This window comes from Nerophis lumbriciformis, linkage group LG31 (genome assembly GCF_033978685.3).
Source record: "Nerophis lumbriciformis linkage group LG31, RoL_Nlum_v2.1, whole genome shotgun sequence".
Taxonomy (NCBI): Eukaryota; Metazoa; Chordata; class Actinopteri; order Syngnathiformes; family Syngnathidae; genus Nerophis; species Nerophis lumbriciformis.
In genome coordinates, this window is record NC_084578.2 from 25,678,706 (window position 1) to 25,697,984 (window position 19,279).

The following is a 19,279-nucleotide window of genomic DNA, read 5'->3' on the forward strand; positions in this document are numbered from 1 at the left end:
TGACATTCCCTTTAGCGCAGCGTAGGCGCGGCTTATAATCCGGGGCGGCTTATTGGTGGACAAAGTTATGAAATATGCAATTCATTGAAGGTGCGGCTAATAATCCGGTGCGGAAAATACGGTATATCAATACAGTCTGCAAGGGATACAGTCCGTAAACACACATGATTCTGCATGCTGCTGGTCCACTAATAGTACTAACCTTTAACAGTTAATTTTACTAATTTTCATTAATTACTAGTTTCAATGTAACTGTTTTTATATTGTTTTACTTTCTTTTTTATTCAAGAAAATGTTTTTAATTTATTTATCTTATTTTATTTTATTAATTTTTTTAAAAGTACCTTATCTTCACCATACCTGGTTGTCCAAATTAGGCATAATAATGTGTTAATTCCACGACTGTATATATCGGTTGATATCGGTATCGGTAATTAAAGAGTTGGACAATATCGGAATATTGGATATCGGCAAAAAGCTATTATCGGACATCCCTATTCAGAACCTTATATTTTTGAGCTTGAATATACGGATGATAATCTACAAGTCTTAGACGCTGAGTGATAAGCAGGTTCAAACAAAAAAAATCACTTATCCCGAGTGCCAAGTGCTAAACATGAAATACAAACTACAAACATAATAAAACAAATTCTCGTAGGGCCTGATCTAGTAAAGGTTTATGTGTACTAAAACACGCGCTAATTTGATTGCACACGCAAAGCTGAGCTTCTAAACTTGTGCACAAGAGATTGTGTCTCGTCAGTGAGGGGAATTTAGCTTGTCTGTCCTCATTCCACAATACTTGGAGGAGAGGATGCAAATATAATCATTTAGCACATACAGTTTTATTTATCAAGAATAAAACTCAAGTTGCACGCACACACACAGCTGTGAGAAATTAGGCGATTTTGCTGAATCTGTTTACTACATGTGCTTGTCAACATACCCTGTATATGTGCTGGCCCCTATTTCATGTAAAACCAACTTTTCTTACCTATTGTTGTGTATTTGGGATCTGCATAAGTGGTTGAAATGAAATATTCATAAAACAATCTTACCTTCCTTCATACTTCCGGAAAACAAGCTGTTTGAAATTTGTCTATTTGGTGACTTTTGCAGGTTAAAGTTAAAGTTAAAGTCCTAACGATCGTTATACTGGGTGTGGTGAAATTTGTCCTCTACATTTGATCCATCCCCATGTTCACCCCCTGGGAGGTGAGGGGAGCAGTGAGCAGCAGCGGTGGGGTCCCATTTTTATAGTCTTTGGTATGACTCGGCCGGGGTTTGAACTCACGACCTTCCAGTCTCAGTATATGAGACTGGAAGGCCACTGAGCTGGTGTTATAATTACAGTAGAAATTTACTCAAAGGGCTTTGCGCGCGTCCACCATTCTAGTCAGACAATGTAGTCAATAAGCTCCTTCTTTTTCGCAATCCTCTTGTTGTGGGGCAGACTAGCTCGTACATGTACATGCATCTTCCACTGTTGCCATTTCTAATACAATGTAGTGTATAGTTCTTTTTTTTAATCCTGTTTTTTTCTTTTTTTCTTTATTGAGTTTTTGACATATATATTTTCCAGAAATACAACTCAATACATTTCAGATGTTCACCCCAACCCCCCAAAATCATCCTTCAAATAATTACATGCATATATTGACATGAAGCCACAGACAACTGCACTATGTATGGAATGTCCCCAACACGGTGTAGCTATACACAAAAGCAAACAAAAGGTTCATCAATTATCTCCATTTTAATTACTTTTAATCAGGGTTAAATTTGACATCAGTCTCTTATACATACCACAGTACGGGATACTGTAAATGTCACAGAACAACTTTTCAATGTCAGCCTAATTGTCTCCAATTTAAGGAAATAAACAATATCTCTAATCCAGCGGGTGTGGCAGGGAGGCATTGCATCCTTCCAATTTAACATAATGAGTGTTCTAGCTAACACAGTAGTAAATGCTACCTACTTCTTTTTGTTTTGATGGGAGAAGATTACAGAGGGGTGACCCCAATTGTTCGATTGGAGGCTTTGGTTTAATCTTTTTGCCAATTACCAAAGACAAAGTATTTAACATTTCAGTCAAATAACTTCACAGGGATGAGGAAAGCCTAAGCATATGTATTAAGTTAGCTGGAAACTGTTGACACCATTCACATAGTACCGATATTCTGTCAAACATCTTAGCCAGTTGGACCTTCGTACAAGTGTGGTGTATTAGCTTGCATTGAATAAGGCTGTGTCTAGCACAAATAGAACACTTATGAACTCTACTTAAGATCTCTGTCCAGCTCTCATCTTGTAGGGTCACTCCTAAGTCCATCCATCCATCCATTTTCTACCGCTTGTCCCCTTCGGGGTCGCGGGGGGTGCTGGAGCCTATCTCAGCTGCATTTGGGTGGAAGGCAGGGTACACCCTGGACAAGTCGCCACCTCATCACAGGGCCAACACAGATAGACAGACAACATTCACACACTAGGGCCAATTTAGTGTTGCCAATCAACCTATCCCCAGGTACATGTCTTTGGAGGTGGGAGGAAGCTGGAGTACCCGGAGGGAACCCACGCAGTCACGAGGAGAACATGCAAACTCCACACAGAAAGACCCAAAGCCCGGGGATCGAATCCTTTGTATTGTGAGACAAATGCACTAACCCCTGTACCTTAATTAATTTTCAGAGACTCAGGGCGCATCTAAAACTGAGTAAGTCGGTAAGTTTGGGAACCTGGGAAAAGTATTACGAACAAAACTGCGGATATGTAGATATCTAAAAAAAAATTTGTTAGGGAGCGAAAATGTATTACAAATTTGCTGAAAAAAAGCAAAAGTGTTGTCAATGTGTACATTTTTAATGTTGTTGATCTCCAGACTTGACCATCTTAAAAAGGCACTATCGACAATGGAGAGATGGAAAGCATGATCAGCAGTGATGGGTTCAAGACTAGAAATAGTTTGTAGACCAAAATAGCGCTCAAACTGCATCCAAATCTTTAATTAGGTCTTTACAATTGAGGTCTTAGGTATAAGAGGAGGTGCATGAGTGAATGGGTGAGTGAACCAAAGCTCTAAGAGAAACTGGTTTAGTTGAGTTTGCCTCCATAATCACCAACAACGGAAGGGGATCAAAAGCTTCATATTGTAGCCATTACTTAAGAATTCTAATGTTGGTGGTCTTGTAATAAAACCTAAAGTTTGGTCGTGCTAATCCTCCCAACAATATTGTTCACGTAACCTGTAAGTCTTTTTATTTCAAATAAAATCCAAAATCAGACTATCGAATTAACGAAAGAAGAACTGAGGGAGAAAGAGTGTATGCACAGGAACAGATAAGAAAATCGGTGAAATATATTAATTTCAATATAGTTGACATGAGCAACTGTAGATAAGTTAAGTAGGGACCAGCAATCAAAGTCTCCCTGGATTCTGGACAGAAGTGGAACAAAGTTGGCTTCATAAAGTTCTGCAAACATATGTGTGACCTGGACGCCCAAGAATGTGTAGCAGGATGAGGTTGCTCATTGCTGTTTTGGACAAGTGTGTGTGTGTGTGTGTGTTTGTGTGTGGCTATTTACCACCAGGTATGTGGGACCTCATTGTCAACAGGTGATGGGGGCCTATCATGACTTGAGGCTGCCACCTGGGGTCACTATATAATTGGGAAGGTTAGTCCCATTATATTGTGTCACGCCCACTTCTGACGCTTAACATCCTCTCACTTGCACTGAAGGCATGTAGACTAGTAACTGTTAGCTATATGGCCAAATCAGCCATTTAAATTGTTACCTTTTAGACATGTTACTTGTTTGTAGACGGTTTCCCTGTGCTGATGCTGAGACCAATCTTACGTATTTGCCATGGGTCTTCATGCTGCTGTTTTAGTTATGCTAACGAACACAGCTGTTAAAATGATAAACATATGTTTTTAGAGTAATTGCACTCAACCCTAAGCTGTCCACCTCTGGCGCTTTGGTGTTTTGTGTATTAATTTTGTGTATTAATATCATATTTTTATTGCAATTTTTTTTTCTCCAGGCGGTGCCTGTCTCCTCCTTTTCTGGGATGCAAAGTTTGGTCGCCTGTGTGCTACATACCCTTCACCCATCAAACTATTGCTTTGCCTGACTTTTACTCTGCCATCGTTCAATCAATCAATCAATCAAAGTTTACTTACAGTATATAACCCTTACTCACAAATGTCTCAAAGGGCTGCACAAGCCACACTGACATCCTCTGCTCAGATCCCACATCAGGGCAAGGAAAAACTCTGTTACGGCGCACGCGCAGTCTACTTCTGCCTCCTCTGCGGGAGCACTTGGAGGAGCCGTTGACAGCGCGCTCGGACACGCCCCTGCTCGCGTTGAGCGCAGCACGCCCACGCAGCACGCCCACGCAGCACGCCCACGCAGCGACAAGCCTACACACCTGGGACTGATGAGGGCGAGATTTATAAAGGACCAGTGGACCCAAGGATCGGCGCGGGAACTTAGTTTTCTCATGGTGTACCGTAAGCAACAAGCTTTATGCTCGATTCATGTTTCCTCTCCGTGCCTTGATTTGTCCCCTGTCTTCTCCCGTGTCCCCGCAGTACCCTCCGTCGCCTGGAAAGTGAGCTGTGCGTCTCACTTTCCCCTGGATCTCCCTCTGGACTCTGACTGCCTCCTTCGTTCCTCGACCTTTCTCTCGCCCCTGGATTCTGACGCCTCGCTCTCGCCCCGGATCATCTGCCTGCCCCCTGGACTTCCTCGTATCTCGTTCAACACGTTGGTAACACTCACTTCAGTTAAATTACACACACAGTCTTACACTACACACTCTTGTATTCTAGTTCACACTCCATTTCCTTAGTTTAGTTGGATTGTTTGTTGTTATTATTATTAAATATATTTATTATATATAATAAATATTGTACATACTTCCCCCTGGTGTCTGTTTGCCGTCACCTCCCTCAGTAAACACAACAGTAAGTTCCCGCCAGAATTATTAAGGACCTGACGGCACAGTTCCTTAGCCCCCGCCCCCAGTGACTTTAGTTCCGCCCCCTGTGAATTTTTTTTTTCTTCCTCTTTGCCCCATTCACCATGTCTTTTTCTTTTTTTCGCTCCACACGGTAGGATTTTTCTTGCCCTGTTGACATATCTTGGAAGGGGATGTTTAGTAGCAATATGGGCAAGGAAGAATTTTCTCGCTGCCTGGACACCCTCTTTCCACCCTCAGTGTCTGTTCCTCAGTCTACTGGAAGCGTCTGGAATCCGCCTTTGGAGGGGGGGAATGGTACCGACAGCCGTGCTGGTGAGGTAGCACAGCTGCGGCCAGCAAGACCGCTACCATCGATCTTTCAGTTTGCCTGGCCGCACCCACCAACCACGCTACCAGCTTCGGTCCCCGAGCTAGCGTCCGAGCTAGCACTTGTCGCCGAGCTAGCGTCCGAGCTAGCACTTGTCCCCGAGCTAGCGTCCGAGCTAGCACTTGTCCCCGAGCTAGCGTCCGAGCTAGCACTTGTCCCCGAGCTAGCGTCCGAGCTAGCACTTGTCCCCGAGTTAGCGTCCGAGCTAGCACCTGTCCCTCGGCTAGCGTCCGAGCTAGCACCTGTCCCTCGGCTAGCGTCCGAGCTAGCACCTGTCCCTCGGCTAGCGTCCGAGCTAGCACCTGTCCCTCGGCTAGCGTCCGAGCTAGCACCTGTCCCTCGGCTAGCGTCCGAGCTAGCACCTGTCCCTCGACTAGCGTCCGAGCTAGCACCTGTCCCTCGACTAGCGTCCGAGCTAGCACCTGTCCCTCGGCTAGCGTCCGAGCTAGCACCTGTCCCTCGGCTAGCGTCCGAGCTAGCACCTGTCCCTCGGCTAGCGTCCGAGCTAGCATCTGTCCCTCGGCTAGCGTCCGAGCTAGCACCAGTCCCTCGGCTAGCGTCCGAGCTAGCACCAGTCCCTCGGCTAGCGTCCGAGCTAGCACCAGTCCCTCGGCTAGCGTCCGAGCTAGCACCAGTCCCTCGGCTAGCGTCCGAGATAGCACCAGTCCCTCGGCTAGCGTCCGAGCTAGTACCAGCTCCCACGCTGGCCCCCACGTCTCCACCATCTCCCAGGCTGGCCCCCACGTCTCCACCAGCTCCCAGGCTGGCCCCCACGTCTCCGCCAGCTCCCAGGCTGGCCCCCTCGTCTCCGCCAGCTCCCAGGTTGGCCCCGACCTCTGCCCCTCGGCTGGCAGTACCGGCTTCAGCACCTCGGCCAACTCCTCAGCTGCCCTCCTTCCACGGCGCCGATGACGTCTGCCGCTTCCACGCCGCCGTTGACGTCTGCCGCTTCCACGCCGCCGATGACGTCTGCCGCTTCCACGCCACCGATGACGTCTGCCGCTTCCACGCCGCCGATGACGTCCGCCGCTTCCACGCTTCTGACGTCACCTCCTCGTTTCCGGCGAGACGCACCACGGCGCCAATCACGTCCGCCTTCCCGACGGCCAAGATGGTGGCCGTCCCTTGGTCCCCCGCCTCGCCGGCTTCAGCGGCGTTCTTCTCGCCGCCGCCACCAGACTCGTCCTCGGTGGATTCGGGGACACTTGGGCCGGCGACCCACCACCAGTTCTCCCCTCCACCCTCCCTTGTTTCTTGAGTATGTTCATTTGTCTGTCTTTGGACATCTGGAATCTGTCCATAGGGGGGGATACTGCTACGGCGCACGCGCAGTCTACTTCTCCCTCCTCTGCGGGAGCACTTGGAGGAGCCGTTGACAGCGCGCTCGGACACGCCCCTGCTCGCGTTGAGCGCAGCACGCTCACGCAGCACGCCCACGCAGCACGCCCACGCAGCGACAAGCCTACACACCTGGGACTGATGAGGGCGAGATTTATAAAGGACCAGTGGACCCAAGGATCGGCGCGGGAACTTAGTTTTCTCATGGTGTACCGTAAGCAACAAGCTTTATGCTCGATTCATGTTTCCTCTCCGTGCCTTGATTTGTCCCGTCTTCTCCCGTGTCCCCGCAGTACCCTTCGTCGCCTGGAAAGTGAGCTGTGCGTCTCACTTTCCCCTGGATCTCCCTCTGGACTCTGACTGCCTCCTTCGTTCCTCGACCTTTCTCTCGCCCCTGGATTCTGACGCCTCGCTCTCGCCCCGGATCATCTGCCTGCCCCCTGGACTTTCTTGTATCTCGTTCAACACGTTGGTAACACTCACTTCAGTTAAATTACACACATAGTCTTACACTACACACTCTTGTATTCTAGTTCACACTCCATTTCCTTAGTTTAGTTGGATTGTTTGTTGTTATTATTATTATATATATTTATTATATATAATAAATATTGTACATACTGCCCCTTGGTGTCTGTTTGCCGTCACCTCCCTCAGTAAACACAACAAACCCTACCCAATGAGAACAACAAGAAACCTTGGAAGGGATCGCAGATGTGGGGACCCCTGTGGACGACCGGTGCAATGGATGCAGAGTGAATACGGTTAATAATGTGAGGGTCCAGTCCATAGCGGAGCCAGCAGGGGATCCTTTTGCATGCAGACATGTCGGGGCGCAGAGACATCACCGACTGATGCATAAGGAGTGATCACTCTGGGTCCCGACTTCATGTGAAAGTCCAGTCCATTGGTAGGCTAGCAGGGGATCATCTTGAATGGAGACAAGTCAACGCCGCAGAGACGTCACCAACTGATGCTAAGACGAGTGGTCCAATTCGGGGTCCCGACTTTGAGCAGCTAGCGCCGCATCCGTGGATGTATCTCCGTAGTCACCTGATAAACTCTCCACGCAGGAGAGGGGGGCAGAGCAAAAAAGAGAGACAGCAGATCAACTGGTCTAAAAAGGAGTCTATGATGAAGGCTAGAGATACAAGTGAGTTTAAAGATGGGACTTAAATGCTTCTACTGAGGTAGCATCTCTAACTGCTACCGGTAGGGCATTCCAGAGTACTGGAGCCCGAATAGAGAACACTCTAAAGCCTGCAGACTTTTTTGGGGCTCTGGGAATCATTCTGGCCAAGACATATGGTACAATACAATCAGCAAGATAGGATGGAGCTCGACCGTTTAGTATTTTATATGTAAGTAGTAAAACTGAAAGAAGGCTGTTTTAGTAACACTCTTAATGTGGGACTCAAACGAGAGAGTTGGGTCGAAGATAATACCGAGATTCTTTACTGAGTCGCTTTGTATAATTGTTTTCTTGTCAAATGTCAAGGACTGATAATCAGCATTTCCGTTTTCTTAGTGTTGAGATGCAAAAAGTTGGCTGGACATCCATTGTTTAATTTCATTTAGACACGCCTCGAGGTGTTGGTCAACTTTAGGGGCATGTAGAGTTGTGTGTCATCAGCATAACAGTGAAAGCTAACACCGGATTTGCGTGTCATGTCACCTAGTGGCATGTTACCCTAACACATTCCGAGGTCACATTGTTATGGGAGACGCACTGCATCTTGTCAGTAAGATAGGAGTTAAACCAAGAAAAGGCTAAGTCTGACAGACCAATACATGTTTTGACTTGGGTTGTACGATATACCGGTACTATTAAAATACTGCGATACTAACTGATTGAAATCGATACTATACTGCCTTTGAAAAGTACCGGTACCATTCTTTCATCTGAATGCCGCTGTGTGGCGGTGACTACATAGCCGAGGCGCATGATGTTGATTGTGTCAAAACGCAAACACAAAGTACATACAAGCAATAACATCTTGGAGAGGAAGAATGGCAAAAAAAACCGACAATTCTACTGGTTGATAAAGAGGATGGTGAAGCGCAATATGGAAGTATTTGGGCTTCAAAACCAACAATAAAGGTGACGCTTTGAACAAGGAAGCGCTGCTCTTCAAGTGTTGCTTTAAAACACGCCTCGCCAAATGTGGCGATTTGTATTACCACCTTTGCTTCAAACTTAGGTAAACATTTAAATAATAAGCATTCAGATCTGCACAAGGAGTTTAAAGAGTGACAGGTAATAATGTAGTTGTTACACCTGTCCTGCTGTTCTGCTCTGGTGCAGACCGTAGTGGAGGAGCACAGGGCAGACGTTCCCTTTAGGGTCAATGCTTTCGTCGGGTTAATACCCTTCACTTTACCTGGCAATGGGTCTGCTAAGCTCCGATTTCAGGTCAGAATGACGAGGCCACCGATTTGTGACAGTCTGGTTGCTTTATTATTAGTTTTGCAGGACACAACTGGACCGTTCATCCTTCTACTGCGCAGTGCATGCACTACCTCTCTCCCTCCTTACTCGTCCACTCACTCACTGACATCACTCAGACAACACGTTGCCATTCTCTTAAACAGACAAACACTACTCTAAGTTAACCAGCTCCTCTATAGTGCACATTTAGATACATAACATGTAGATACATAACATGTAGATGCATAGACGTGCACACAGCTGCTTGACTTGATGCAAATATTAGTGCAGTTAAGACCCATCTAAAGTCATCTAATGCAAGTAAAGTGACGGAATTTGGTAACAGCTTGCTACAATTTGTGTTTTATCAGTCAATCAATCAATCAATGTTTATTTATATAGCCCTAAATCACAAGTGTCTCAAAGGGCTGCACAAGCCACAACGACATCCTCGGTACAGAGCCCACATAAGGGCAAAGAAAAACTCACCCCAGTGGGACGTCGATGTGAATGACTATGAGAAACCTTGGAGAGGACTGCATATGTGGGTAACCCCCCCCCCCCCCCTCTAGGGAGACCGAATGCAATGGATGTCGAGTGGGTCTAACATAATATTGTGTATATATAATATAATATTATCTTTAACAAATGTGTGTTTTACCTGCTACATGGCTTATATGGGTACATTCATCCACAGTTTTGTTTTCAGTATTTACTAATAATTTTATTTTTCTTAAAGCACAGACCAGGAGTGGCCACCATAAATCATGAAGCATTTACTATAATGTCAATAAAGCTTTTTATTATATTCAGCAAACCTAATCCTTGATTATGGCCGGAAAATTGTAAATGGTTCTTTGAGTGCAACAAGAAAAGCCCAATGTGTTTAATGCCCTTTAATTTATATTTTAACCTTCTAAAATTGTTCTTTGAGTGCAATAGGAAACATATGTTTATTGTATTGTAAGATTTTCTGTTAAAATAAAGCCAATATTGACCATGTTGTAGTTCCCTTTATTTTGAAAAGTGTAAAAAATATCGATATACATTTTGGTACCAGTACCGATACCAAATTATTGGTATCGGGACAACCCTAGTTTTGATATGTTCTAACAGAATGTCATAATTCGAAAGCAGTATCGAAAGCAGCGCTAAGATCAAGTAGCAGCAACATGGATGACGCATCAGCATCCATAGTTAGCAATAGATCTTTAGTAATTTTTGCAAAGGGCTGTCTCCGTAGAGTGATTTGCCCTGAAACCAGACTAAAAGGGTTCACAGAGATTGTTAGACACTAAGTCTTCATTTAGTTGTTGTGCAACAATTTTCTTTGAGGATTTTCGAGATAAAGGGAAGGTGTGACACCGGCCGGTAGTTTATCATGAGGTCAGGATCGAGGTTAGGTCTTTTGAGCAGACGATGAATAACCACTTTTTTGAATGCTTGGGGAACAGTATCAGAGAAAAGTGATACTTTTATAATATTTAGCACTGATGGTCCTAATATTACAAACAGTTATTTGATAAGTTTCCCAGAAATGGGTCAAGTAAACATGTTGTTTGTTTTGTCCCATTGACAAGTCAAAGGAGTTCCTCTGATGTTATTTCTTCAAAAAGAGATAGATTTTTTTGGAGTCGTCCTGGTTGCTCAGTACAATATAGCCAAATTAACATGCGCAGAAATAACTTGTCAAAGTGAAGAACATGTTTTACCGGTTTTACCTTTCACATTTAACCGCTTTACTTATTTCTACATTTGTAAGTCATTTACAAAAGTACAAATATTACTTATTAAATATTAAAAATTGTCTTTACCGTTAATAAAACATTTTGTAACTGCGACAACTTGACCTTTAATTTAAATTCAATTGTTTTCTCTGGGACAAATTAACTGTAAATATGGTGCTATATAATATTATAGGTTAACAGGAATGGTGGCAAGTTCTCAAAGTGTGGGAGCAAATAGGAGAGTGTCTTGCCCAAGGACACCACGGGAATGACAAGGATGGCTGAGGCTGGATTTGGACGAGAAGCCCGCAAGTTTCTGGGCAACCACTCTATCCATCCATCCATCCATCTTCTTCCGCTTATCCGAGGTCGGGTTGCGGGGGCAGCAGCCTAAGCAGGGAAGCCCAGACTTCCCTCTCCCCAGCCACTTCGTCCAGCTCCTCCCGGGGGATCCCGAGGCGTTCCCAGGCCAGCCGGGAGACATAGTCTTCCCAACGTGTCCTGGGTCTTCCTCGTGGCCTCCTACCGGTCGGACATGCCCTAAACACCTCCTTAGGGAGGCGCTCGGGTGGCATCCTGACCAGATGCCCGAACCACCTCATCTGGCTCCTCTCGATGCGGAGGAGCAGCGGCTTTACTTTGAGCTCCCCCCGGATGACAGAGCTTCTCACCCTATCTCTAAGGGAGAGCCCCGCCACCCGGCGGAGGAAACTCATTTCGGCCGCTTGTACCCGTGATCTTGTCCTTTCGGTCATAACCCAAAGCTCATGACCATAGGTGAGGATGGGAACGTAGATCGACCGGTAAATTGAGAGCTTTGCCTTCCGGCTCAGCTCCTTCTTCACCACAACGGATCGATACAGCGTCCGCATTACTGAAGACGCCGCACCGATCCGCCTGTCGATCTCACGATCCACTCTTCCCTCACTCGTGAACAAGACTCCGAGGTACTTGAACTCCTCCACTTGGGGCAAGATCTCCTCCCCAACCCGGAGATGGCACTCCACCCTTTTCCGGGCGAGAACCATGGACTCGGACTTGGAGGTGCTGATTCTCATCCCAGTCGCTTCACACTCAGCTGCGAACCGATCCAGTGAGAGCTGAAGATCCTGGCCAGATGAAGCCATCAGGACCAAATCATCTGCAAAAAGCAGAGACCTAATCCTGCAGCCACCAAACCGGATCCCCTCAACGCCTTGACTGCGCCTAGAAATTCTGTCCATAAAAGTTATGAACAGAATCGGTGACAAAGGGCAGCCTTGGCGGAGTCCAACCCTCACCGGAAACGTGTCCGACTTACTGCCGGCAATGCGAACCAAGCTCTGACACTGATCATACAGGGAGCGGACCGCCACAATCAGACAGTCCGAAACCCCATACTCTCTGAGCACTCCCCACAGGACTTCCCGAGGGACACGGTCGAATGCCTTCTCCAAGTCCACAAAGCACATGTAGACTGGTTGGGCAAACTCCCATGCACCCTCAAAGACCCTGCCGAGAGTATAGAGCTGGTCCACAGTTCCACGACCAGGACGAAAACCACACTGTTCCTCCTGAATCCGAGGTTCGACTATCCGGCGTAGCCTCCTCTCCAGTACACCTGAATAGACCTTACCGGGAAGGCTGAGGAGTGTGATCCCACGATAGTTAGAACACACCCTCCGGTTCCCCTTTTTAAAGAGAGGAACCACCACCCCGGTCTGCAACCACTCTAATCAGAGCAATTTTGCCCCGTTTAGGAAGAGTACCTATTGAAGGGTACCGTACTGTATACTCACAATCAACAACTATCTTGTTGAAGTTGCTGTGCTAAATGTTTCTCTCTGCAGGCGATTCACCTCCACAACACCTCCTACCTTACATACAAGAGCTGGGTTGACCTGGGAGAGCCTCAGCATTCTCTTGTCTCACACTTAAGGAAGAACTTCCAGACAGGTAGTAGCTTTAGTGCAGTGAATAAAGTGACAAATGGGCTGACTGTGACGATCTCAGGGGTCTGCGTTGCAAGAGCTACTGAGAGAATGCTGGGACTGGGACCCAGACGCCTGCTGACAACTCAGTGTGCTGTGGACAGATCTCTTCACTACAGCAAATTATATTCTCTTTGTCTTCTTATCCTTTATGATCTATAATGACGCTTTAGTCAAGCTCCAGACTGACTATGTTACCAATTAAGTCATTTTGCCGCTTTGCAATGCCAATCCTGAGTTTAAATTACACGCTCATTTTAGATTTCGAGAAGAACCTGCAGGACGTATGACAAGATGAGGCAGATTGACTTCTATCGCACTTAAGCAATTGGAAAAGCACTCCAAGCCCTACCTCTCAATAGTAAAATATCCTGAATCAAGGCGGTGTGTTACGTTTTGGTGTGGCGTTGTTGGTCGTGACCCCAGGATGGAGAAACCACAGGCGAAGTGCAGGGAAAATGTATTTATGGACAAAAATAAAGGGACAGGTGAAGGAGCCAGCGCTCAAAAAAGAGAAGTTGTGGCAGAAAAGGAGGCAAAGAGAAAATGGAAACACAAATAAGAGTGCTGAAACAGAAAATGCAAGCAAACTCCCAGAAAATGAAAGCTCACAACAATCTACATCCACAATGTCTTCAGAAGCTGTTTGTGACCAAAGACACTGTATATGAACTCAGAAATGCAGATATGTTTTCAACAACATGGGCAAGAACTACCTCCAGAGAGCATTGTGTATCTGTGAAAGGGGTACACCTGTGGAAATGCTGCAAAAAGGAACTGGGGATGTGCAGTTCAATCCATGTGTTTAAAAAAAATGTTTAAAAAAATAAGACCATAAATAAGTACAAAGATGTGCTGTGAGTAGAAATAAGTACGATCAAGATGTGGAACATGATAGTATCATGTTTATATACCTATACATTACTAACTTCTTTATACACATGACTTCTTTACTTTACTATATCATGGATCACGGTGTGGGAAGAAAGGGATGGAAAGGAAAGGCAGGAAAGAGGGAGAAAGAGGAAGGGGAAGGAAGAAGGAAAAGGAAAAGAAATGTATGCACAATTGTGCATTTGAACAATTGAATGTGTAGATGTGTATATGTATATATATATACATATGTATATATTGTAAATGCATGTATTTACATGCTTAACAATGCATGTGATCAAGTTCTATGATTTTGACAGAGACTCTAGAGTCCTTTCTTGTGTTTTTTTTATCTCAAGATCGATTTCTTGTTTTTGTTTTTTCTTTTCTGTATTTGACATGTACAAAGTGAATGAGGAAAGGGTAGGCATAATAAGCATTTACCGTATTTTTCGGAGTAAAAGTCGCTCCGGAGTATAAGTCGCACCAACCGAAAATGCATAACAAAGAAGGAAAAAAACATATAAGTCGCACTGGAGTACAAGTTGTATTTTTGGGGGGAATTTATTTGATAAAACCCAACACCAAGAATAGACATTTGAAAGGCAATTTAAAATACATAAAGAATAGTGAACAACAGGCTAAATAAGTGTACATTATATGAGGCATAAATAACCAACTGAGAATGTGCCTGGTATGTTAACGTAACATATTATGGTAAGAGTCATTCAAATAACTATAACATATAGAACATGCTATACGTTTACCAAACAATCTGTCACTCCTAATCGCTAAATCCCATGAAATCTTATATGTCTAGTCTCTTACGTGAATGAGCTAAATAATATTATTTGATATTTTACGGTAATGTGTTAATAATTTCACACATAAATTGCTCCTGAGTATAAGTCGCACCCTTGGCCAAACTATGAAAAAAACTGCGACTTATAGTCCGAAAAATACGGTATACCTTTTTGGTCAGGAAATGTAAACCAATACTTTTATTTATTTATCTGCTATGTGCTTGAAGTGTACTGTTTACATGAACTGATCACCAAATAAAAACCATTGAATTGAATTGAAATTGAAAAATAATTGTATCACGGGATTATGTCACGGTGGTCTGGACCAGCCCTTAAAAAACATCCAAACACCTCCATTAGGGTATTAATACATGATGTAAGTATACTGTATATGTAATGTAGTATCGGGTACAATTATAATAACATTTAATATTTACGTATTTTAAACATTTTAAGAATTCACGGCGCATTAATTTCAAAAACACATAACGACATTTGCTTTTTTTCCCCTCATCACTGATTATTACTCACTGCAGACTTCATGAGAGCCAAAAAACATAATAAAGCATCACTTACTTTGCAAGGTCTGCTGTCATTAGGATGCTGACTGCTGGGATGTTCATCCATCTATCCATTTGCTACCACTTGTCCCTCTCATATATTCCCATTTAGGTGAAGAATGTCTCATAATCCTCATGAAAAAAAAGGGTTAGGTGGGTGTGTGTGTCGTCCTAGCCATTTCCGAGTCCTAAATGGATGTCAAAGTGTCCCAACTTGTTCGAATACCTACTCAGACTTCTTCTGTCCAGGTGAGAGGCATGATTTATGATCTAGAATAAATTTACAGGGAGCAAGGAAGCGAAGAAGCAGCAGACCACTCGATGATGTAAACATAGGGACACACGGTAATGATCACGGCGCCGCTATAAATAGTTTGTGTGTGTGAAGTGAAGTGAAGTGAATTACATTTATATAGCGCTTTTTCTCAAGTGACTCAAAGCGTTTTACATTGTGAAACCCAATATCTAAGTTACATTTAAACCAGTGTGGGTGGCACTGGGAGCAGGTGGGTAAAGTGTCTTGCCCAAGGACACAACGGCAGTGACTAGGATGGCGGAAGCGGGGATCGAACCTGCAACCCTCAAGTTGCTGGCACGGCCGCTCTACCAACCGAGCTATACCGCCCGTTAGTGCTTATAATAATATCCCTTATACTTGGTTAATATTCAAATTAAGAAATATAAATGTAGTATTTTTGGTGGTTTTTGAATGGTATTTATTGGATTTTATGAGCGAAATAGAGAAGCTTTCGTTGGCTCTTGTTATGAACTGGTCAAGGGGGGTGACCCCGGGATGCAGAGACGGGAGGCAAGTTTGAAATACAAAAAGGAATACATTTAATAAGTCCAAAAGGTGTAACAAAAAGCGATGGGGCAGAAGTGCACACCATGAATACTAACAAAACAGATTCCTCAGTGGTTGGCAGGGGGAAAAGCCAGGGCGCACCAAGCACCGCATAAAGTCTTTCCTGCCTAAAGGAGGCTAGGGAACAAACACAAAGAAGTTAGAAATAACAGGACAAGGGAAAGCAACGTACCATGAAGCAAAGTAGGCGCATGCACGTGCGGAGTACGGGAAACAATGACCAGCAAGGTCAAGCTGTAGGTGAAGAGCCTAAATACTGGCGGGCTAATTGCGAGCAGGTGAGTCACCAGGTCCGCCCCTCGCCGAGGACAAATCACTAAAACACAGGTGCAGACAAAAAAGAAGGCAGGAACACACTAAAACACAACAGCTCTGCTGTAAGCGGACTTTTATTTACGTTTATTTCATATTAAGAATGCATTAAAAACATACATCCGTCGTCATGTCTTTCATAACGATTGTGAACGATGGGCAAAAAGTACACTTGAAAAAAAATCAGCAAATAATTCCTCTACTATGTTTTTTCTCTTTGAAAAATGGTTAAGAAGTGTTTTGAACGGCTTGTCAGAGCTAGCCTCCTTGCGTTACTTGACCCATTCCACTTTGCTTAATATCCCAACTGCTACACAGAGAACGCAATATCCACCACCTTGCACTCTGTCCTATACATTGATTTCAGCTAAGCATTTAACACCATCATGCCCCGAAGACTTATGAATAAACGTCTCCTACTTGGCCTGAACACCACCACATGTCTTTGGATTTTGAAATTCCTGACAGAGAGACTACAGTCTGTTGGTATTGGGAAAAACATATCTAACCCCCTCACGCTGAGCACTTGATCCCCTCAAGGCTGTGTAATAAGTCCACAGCTGTTTACGCTGCTAACACATGACTGTACATCAAGGTATGAGGGGAACCAGATCATCAAATTTGCAGATGACACTATGATGATTGGACTCATGTGTGAAAATTAAGAATTTATATAAATAAACAATGTCAAAAACCTGGAGGGCTGGTGCAAAGAGAACAACCTGGTGTTAAATATAGGAAAAAATGAAAGAGATGATTGTGGATTTCCGAAAGTCATGGCCCAAGACGCATCTCTCAGCATCAGTTGCCGCACTGTGAAGAGAGTAGAGAGCATCTAGTTCCTTGGAGTGCAGATCACACAAGACTTCAAATGGAATTGCATCACTTTTAAGATCACAAAACGTGCCCAGCAGAAACTGTACTTTTTGAGGAGGCTAAAATAAGCATCCTCAGGACCTTTTACAGAGGTTTGATGGAGAGCATTGTGACATACTGCATCTGTACTTGGTACTCCTGCTGCAGTGTGTCAGATACAAAAGCTCTTCAGAGGATAGTCAGGGGAGCTGAGAAGGTCATTGGAACCCCACTTCCCTCTGACCAAGATCTCATCCAGAACTGTTGCAGGAGTAGGGCCCTGAGTATTGTCAAGGGCTCCTCACATCCACTCCACAATTATTTTGAACTACTGCCATCAGGGAAACGGTACCGTAGCATAAAATGCAGGACCACAAGACTAATCAAAAGTTACATTCTTCAAGCTGTAAGGATGCTGAACTGTTGATCATCACATTGCACAATAATCATTAGCCTAGTTTTTACTCAGGTTTTTAAATGTATCATCTACAAACCCTGTTTCCATATGAGTTGGGAAATTGTGTTAGATGTAAATATAAACGGAATACAATGATTTGCAAATCATTTTCAACCCATATTCATTTGAATATTCTACAAAGACAACATATTTGATGTTCAAACTGATAAACATTTTTTTTTTTTTGCAAATAATCATTAACTTTAGAATTTGATGCCAGCAACCGTGACAAAGAAGTTGGGAAAGGTGGCAATAAATACTGATAAAGTTGAGGAATGCTCATCAAACATTTATTTGGAACATCCCACAGGTGAACAGGCAAATTGGGAACAGGTGGGTGCCATGATTGGGTATACAAGTAGATTCCATGAAATGCTCAGTCATTCACAAACAAGGATGGGGCGAGGGTCACCACTTTGTCAACAAATGCGTGAGCAAATTGTTGAACAGTTTAAGAAAAACCTTTCTCAACCAGCTATTGCAAGGAATTTAGGGATTTCACCATCTACGGTCCGTAATATCATCAAAGGGTTCAGAGAATCTGGAGAAATCACTGCACGTAAGCAGCTAAGCCTGTGACCTTCGATCCCTCAGGCTGTACTGCATCAACAAGTGACATCAGTGTGTAAAGGATATCACCAAATGGGCTCAGGAACACTTCAGAAACCCATTGTCAGTAACTACAGTTGGTCGCTACATCTGTAAGTGCAAGTTTAAACTCTCCTATGCAAGGCGAAAACCGTTTATCAACAACACCCAGAAACGCCGTCGGCTTCGCTGGGCCTGAGCTCATCTAAGATGGACTGATACAAAGTGGAAAAGTGTTCTGTTGTCTGACGAGTCCACATTTCAAATTGTTTTTGGAAACTGTGGACGTCGTGTCCTCCGGACCAAAGAGGAAAAGAACCATCCGGATTGTTATAGGCGCAAAGTTGAAAAGCCAGCATCTGTGATGGTATGGGGGTGTATTAGTGCCCAAGACATGGGTAACTTACACATTTGTGAAGGCGCCATTAATGCTGAAAGGTACATACAGGTTTTGGAGCAACATATGTTACCATCCAAGCAACGTTACCATGGACACCCCTGCTTATTTCAGCAAGACAATGCCAACCCACGTGTTACATCAACAAGGCTTCATAGTAAAAGAGTGCGGGTACTAGACTGGCCTGCCTGTAGTCCAGACCTGTCTCCCATTGAAAATGTGTGGCGCATTATGAAGCCTAAAATGCCACAACAGAGACCCCCGGAATGTTGAACAACTTATGCTGTACATCAAGCAAGAATGGGAAAGAATTCCACCTGAGAAGCTTAAAAAATGTGTCTCCTCAGTTCCCAAACGTTTACTGAGTGTTGTTAAAAGGAAAGGCCATGTATCACAGTGGTGAACATGCCCTTTCCCAACTACTTTGGCACGTGTTGCAGACATGAAATTCTAAGTTAATTATTATTTGCCAAAAAAAAATAAAGTTTATGAGTTTGAACATCAAATATCGTGTCTTTGTAGTGCATTCAATTGAATATGGGTTGAAAAGGATTTGCATCTAACACAAATTCCCAACTCATATGGAAACGGGGTTTGTATTTTAAGGGGAGCTATTTACTTTAACTTTTAATTTGTAAAAAATGTTATCTTTGAACCACATATATTTTTAGGAAGCCATTCTCTCTGGTATTTTAAGATATGAGCTGCTACAAATGTATGCCAATAATGCCATTGCAGTTTCTGCTGCT